General features: G+C 33.6%; 1 protein-coding gene across 3 annotated transcripts in view; it reads left to right on the top strand.

The window, feature by feature from the left end:
* The first annotated feature begins 4,373 nt into the window (after positions 1-4,373).
* Positions 4,374-6,800, top strand: part of LOC101897455 (unconventional myosin-Ia) — a 51,176-nt gene continuing 48,749 nt past the window's right edge. For 2 of the 3 annotated variants that reach the window (XM_059128146.1, XM_020035759.2), the window contains exon 1: positions 4,374-4,684. The gene's annotated coding sequence lies outside the window, so the exon portion shown is untranslated. The remainder of the gene's footprint in view (positions 4,685-6,800) is intronic. The other variant, XM_020035758.2, reaches the window with a different exon arrangement.

Below are 6,800 nucleotides of genomic sequence, written 5' to 3'. Positions count from 1 at the left end.
GAATTTTCTCCTCTCCGAAAAGGATAATATCCAAAAAAATCGCGTAAAAATGTGATATTTTAACATTTTCATTTTGACTTTTGAAATGTACAATAGTAATGTTTTATTTTGCATGATTTTTTTTCCATTTTTACTTACTTTTTTCTAATGTACATTTGTAGTGTTTTTTATATATTTTTTTTTTTTTTTTTGAATTCAAATATTAATACCAATTTATTTAATTGACTTGATTTCTTGAGAAATGAAATTGATGGCGAGTTACATGGAAGCGTAGTACCGAATTATGTGGTGGCGAAACGGAATAGATGATGTCGAAATAATTTAATGGAATCGAATTTTAAAATAGAAGTACATTCTATTGACAAACTATATAAGGATCTTTAAACATTTGCTGTAAAAAAATCAGCGAACAAGTTGAAGATTTTTTCAATGTGTTATTCTTCTTTTGTCAATTTTTTTGTCAATTTGTATTATCTAATTGAATTCGGTAATTTTTTTGCGAACAAAATAAAGAATAATTTTTCACTATATACAAATTTTCACCAAAAAATGAAATAAGTAGGAAATACGATGTCAACTGACATCTACCTTTCAACTCCAGGGCCAACATCGTGGTTCAGCTGGAAGATGCGAACACATTTGAACAAACAAAAATTGCCGAAAAAGCCTAATGGGGATCATTTCAAAGCGTGGAACTACTTCTTTCCTGTCACAAAAATCCGTCCAATGTACAATCAGAAAAATACCAAATATAAAGGGTGGAAAATAGTAGAGCGAATGGGACTTTTAGTAAGAAAAGGATTTATATTCTTCCAGAAATTCTTCCCAAACATTCAAGATAGGTCATGATATCGATCATAACTCACGGATAAGGGACAACCCGATTTCATATTTATATAACCATCGTATGATTTAAGCTATTTTTGGTGTCTTGGTCACTTTTTTAATATTTTAGCCATTATTTGGCATTTTTGTTTCTAAGGAGGTAGAGAACCTCTTCGCATAAAGTTTGAAATTTTCAGAGTAGGGCCCATTTTGATCTTGACCACATTCATTAATTGACTTGGCTAAAGGTTGTATTTATGCTACTCTGGGGTAGGGAACCATCATACAGATAATTGCCACATAGGAATTTATTTAAGTAAAGTCCCCACATTGGCGTATTCCCAAGTCCACTTTCACATCTAATTGGTGGTCAGAAAAAAAATGTTGTTTTCTATTGAATTTGTAACCCCCAAGAGAATATTGGTTGGGCCACGTTTTGGTATAACCCTTATATAAATGTATCCCTGACCTGACAGCTGTGACCGTGGTCTTGGCCACGTTTTTCAACTGATTTGGCCATTATTTGCTGTATTTAGGCTACTTTGTGAGTAGAGAACCATCTTACAGAAAAATGTCAACATACGTAAATATTTTGGTACAGTCACCATATAGTCCCCAGGCCCGCCGATCTATAGTGATGTTTACCGATTGGCGGATAACAACGCGGGTATTGTTTAATCGTTATTGAATTTTACCATGAACAAGAACATAGACTTTTTGGGGACTCTAATGCGCAATTTGAGGTGCTATGGTAATGGGTGTAAAAGCGTAATTAACTTTGACTATTTAGAAATTATTTTGCCCTCCTTCCATAGTTATTTATTTCTATTTAGTCGAATCAATATTTATATTAAATTTTGTTCACCTTTATGAGCTAGATTTGTGAAATATTATGCTATGCAAAATTTGCATTAAAGACTAAAACTACGGGCCGGCAACGCGGACCGGGCCAGCTAGTAAATAAATAAATAGAGAAAATAAATAAATAAAATACAGAAAATCGGGAGGTACCGTTATATGGGTGTTACATGAAATCATGGACCTGTATATACAATAATCGGAATTGATCATAATTTTGTATTAAGATCTCTCTCTCTCTCCCTCTCTTTGATTTTGGTAATAGTAACGGTAAAGCTTCATTTTGAGCTACATTTATTTGCAGTTTCCTATTTAGACCTACCAACTGATATTAAACATATTACGATTTAGTCTTCATATTATCTTCATACCTGAAATTCGGGTTTTATAATCGTATTGGTATTGGTCGGATTATTCAAATATTAAGGTATTTTTCAATAGTTACAAAAAAAACCTGCACTATGTTTAGGTTAGGTTATGTTGAAAAGGGGGGCGAAAAAATCACATGTCCTGGTGGACATAATCTTAAACCAGTATAGACCTGTTGTACGCTCTGGACTAATATATTATAGAAAGAAGACGGTAGTTAACAGTCTGTTATATTAAAAAATTTAGTTGCCTTAATAAATTACTTTAACTGTTTTTATTCTTGTTACCATGATCAGATTAAGGTCTAAGAATTGGGATCTGACATTTGCAAACGTCGGGCATTGACTCAGAAAATGCTCCAACGTTTCATCATCCTCTACGCATGTCCTGCATATGCATGTGGACATCCTATCTTGTAAAGATGAGCTTTTCTGCCCTGGTGCCCGTAAGGATGCCCGTTACCCCACTAATCTCTTTCTTACTTAGTAATAAAAGGTATTTCGCTTTTACGTCATTGGGGTCTCCCCAAAGGATTTATACAGTTTTCGAATTAACTATTTTGGATGTTACAGCTTTTAAGGCGGTCTTATTGCCTATTATGACGATTGCCTGAAATCGCCTTCGGGGAAAGATATGAGGTCGCACCCAGTGGGAGAACTGACAAACACTCTAGGAACCGTACTATATTAACTTTTTCATACCGTTTGTATACTCGAAATACTCATGTTATTCTTGATAATCTAAGTCGATTTAGTGACGTTTGTCTTCTTGTTCCTCCGAATACTCTATATTGTTTATGATGCTCACCAAAAGATACCAACATAGGTCCTCGAAAAAAATATTTTTTCTTTTTATTCCCTCAGCCTTAGGACTACAGAGGGTATAAATCATTTAATCCGCCCAAAACGTACCTCACAGAAACAACGGCTTTAGACCCAACGCTCTATGGACCAAATCCGTTTCAGGACATGTGGAATCGATATGGGGGTGTCCGCACGATAACTCTCGATGGGAGTATCCGATTCACATTTAGAACATCGTAATACTATTACCAAACTCAGATCTAGTTGGGAGATGGGAAATATCGGTCCACTCCTTCTGGTACCTCCCAAATAAAATTTTACAGAAAGTAATTGTCGTTATAGAAGAAGAAATTATCTATAGCAAACATATCTGCATATCTTAATATTTGTAATATTTGGTCCAAGTTGTTCTGTTTATTATATATTTATGTTTAGAAATAATTGAAATGAGTCGCGAAATTTTAAGAAAAATAGATATTATGTTTTTTCTAAAATCGTCTCTTTGTGGCCAGGTATAACACATTTTAGAATTTTGAGATGAATAATATTATATTCCTTTCATGAATTCGATTTTGTGTAAAACACAACATTCCATCCACGATTTGTGTTTTTCTCGAAAAAATATATGTGAAAAAAAAAGTGTATAATAAACAATTAAACTTGTTATATGGTTAGATGTGGATATGAATTTTTTCTATTTCTCTTGAAGTTAATCTACATTAACGCCCTGTGACGTGATAATTGATCTATCTATTTGACGTATACATTTGACCTTAAATTAGACGCCATAGAAGCATATTAGACGAATGCAGTTAGTCGCATCGACACAGCTGCTGGGACAATGAACTGTCAAACTGATTTTGGAATTGAAAATGTTGAATGAAAAATTACTGAAATTTGTAAAAATTGTTAAAAAATGAATATTATAACACCCTCCTATTGGCGTCGTATAAAAAAAAAAACATTTAAAAATCTACTTATTTTTGATAAAACATTTAAAATTTTTTGAAATATCAATGTTCCCAAGCGTTAATGCATATACCTATATTCTTCTACTATGCCATAGAAGAATATGCCACATCAAAAGGTGTAAATGTAAACATTGGATTAGGTTGGTTTTCTTTAACGCTTCACCAACAAAAGTATACTTTGCGGCGCTGTCGTATTTGTCTCATTTTTATCTATTTTGCTATTCCCGCTTGAAAAGAAAATTTCAAAACAATAAAATTCCCAGACGTTTGAGATAAATTCCAATTCAAGTGTTTTCTTCAAAACACTTAAGACAGGTGAGTTGTGTTTTTAACAAACAACAACAGAGAGAACGGAAGGAACTCAGAGAGCACATTGGTGGTAATCCAATCTAAAAGCCGGTTATTATTGTTTCTCCATTAATCTTGGAGTCTTGCAGATTTTTCAAAGGAGAGAGAAAGAGAATGAGAGATCATTGGCCACAAATTCAATATTGAGGTGCTCAGTATGTATAATTTTTAGCCTTGGTTGTTAGTTCCAAAAGAACCCTAAGAGTGAATTGACTTAAAACGGAAACTAAGAAGTTGGAACACCAACAAAATAGAAAAAAAGAAAAAAATTAACAAAAATAAATAATCAAAATATAGTAATTAAATGGTTCATCTAATGATAATTTTTACAAATAAAAATGGTTAATTAAATGGAATTTACATGGAAAGAGTTCTGTGAAAGAAATAATTGAATCATTAGTTATAAAAAAGTCGAATTAGCCAAACCACATTTGACATCAAAGATTTTTTAGCCAAGAAACCAAGAAAACCTCTTTCTTTAAAATCTCGTTTTGTGTGGATACCTTAAAGGTACAAATATCGCGAAGTGTGTTTTTTGGTGTCGTTGTTGTTTGAATCTGTATGTATCTGACGGTTACTTTCAAAGTACCAGACCCAGGCAAGCGCGAGTCAGACCTATCAAGAAGCAATTCAAACCGTTTACATAGACGCGGGGAGTCATTGTTTGGTGTGACTTGGCTGGTTTGGTGGAGTAAGTTCGCGTGATCATGTGTTGGTGGTTAGATGTATGAACATGCATACCCGTATGTGTATAAACAAGTCTGACTTAAATGGTGTTGGAGTGAGAGTGCAAAAGAGATACCGAGGCAGCTGAAAAAAAAACAATAAAGAAAACCATCAACAGTAACAACAAACACCAACAACTCAACATGAGAGATCATTAAGGCTATATGATGTTGTTGGGTTCAGTATTGTATGGAAATGATAATAATGACAACCTTAGCAAATAATGACGTCGATCATAATGAGGTTGGAGGCATTGTTATTGTTTTTGGTGGCAACAAGTTTTTCGTACAGCAAATAATATTGTTGGTATCGAAATTGTAAATGAAAAGAAAACAAGTATAAAAACATAATGTGAGAGAGTAATGAAACCTGCAACAAAAGAGAAGAAAAAAGACGTTTACATTTGTACCAAAAATATTTGAATATGAATTTGAAAAAAGTAAGAAAGCATTGGGGGCCTAAACATTGTTTATGAGGGTCTGAACTGCATCATTTTACTACAAATGTCGGCCAAAACAGCCAACGCTTTTGAATGATTTACTCAATAATAGGAAATGGCATTCACAGTTGTTAAAAATCGCCAGAAAATTCATTATTTACTAATTTTTTACTAAGATTTTAACAGAATGGTTTTATGCACATTTTACAGAATATTGACGTTGTGAATAAAAATATGCTTTTAACAATATTTTCTAATATAAGTCGACGGGCTACTTTCTACCCAACATTTGTGTGAATCGAGTATTTACTCGATTTTATATAATTTACCAGGATACAAGATCCCGAAGGACCGGTGCTACAACTTTTGAGAACTCAATCATATTGCAGCTATATTCTTTATACTCCTCGAAATAATTGCTTTAGACCCGTTATATTACATATCGAAATATTCATCAAGATAATATATACGTTGTTTTTCGGTCCGCCAATGGAAATCTCTCTGGCTTCTGAACAAAATGAGGTAGGTTGATAACATTTTATTCAGATGTATTTTAGGTCGTAGAATTTCTTTTATAAGAAGTGGACCATATAGATCCAAATTTTGGCAGCGTCCCCACATAACTTTACCTCCCGATTTTCGGTATTTTGATAATGGGTACTCCACTTGGTATAGTCCTCATATACTTCTTCATATTCTTCATGTTCCGTTTTTATACACTCCACCATAGTATGGAGGGCATATTAAGTTTGTCGTTCCGTTTGTAACACCTCGAAATATACATTTCAGACCCCACAAAGTATATATATTCTTGATCAGCATAAAATTCTATGTCGATTTAGCGATGTCCGTCCGTCTATCCGACTGTCCGTCTGTGGAAATCGCTCTAGCTTCCGAACGAATTGATAAAATTTTACTCAAATGTATGTTATGTCTGTAGGACTTCGGGTATTGAAAATGGGCCATGTAGGTCCAGGTTTTGGTATAGCCCCCATATAACTGTACCTCCCGATATTCGGTATTTTGACGATTTTAGCGACATTATTCACCGGAATTGTTTCAAAATTTGGTATTTGAATTTCGTACTGGATACTACAGCCTATGGCAGAAAATGGTCTGTGCAGGTCCACGTCTTCGTATAGCCCACATATAACCTCCCGATATTCGGTATTTTGATGATTTTAGCTATATTTTTATCAAATTTTTTTAAGTTTTGCATTTGAAAATTGTAATGGCTTATGACAAAATCACCTATGCAGGCCCATGTCATCGTATATACCCTAATAAAACAGCTACATTCGGTATTTTTAAGATTTTAACAGAATTTTTAACGGATTTTATTGTTTTTGAGGATTGCCAAATTCGTTCCAAATGGTTGAGGGTATTCAAAGTTCGGGACGGCCGAACTTACAGCTTTTTTACTTGTTATAATTTGAAATATATTTTTCAACGACATTGATT

This window comes from Musca domestica, unplaced genomic scaffold, assembly GCF_030504385.1.
Source record: "Musca domestica strain aabys unplaced genomic scaffold, Musca_domestica.polishedcontigs.V.1.1 5, whole genome shotgun sequence".
NCBI lineage: Eukaryota > Metazoa > Arthropoda > Insecta > Diptera > Muscidae > Musca > Musca domestica.
Note: the sequence above shows the minus strand (reverse complement) of the source record. Positions and strands in the feature narration are given on the sequence as shown.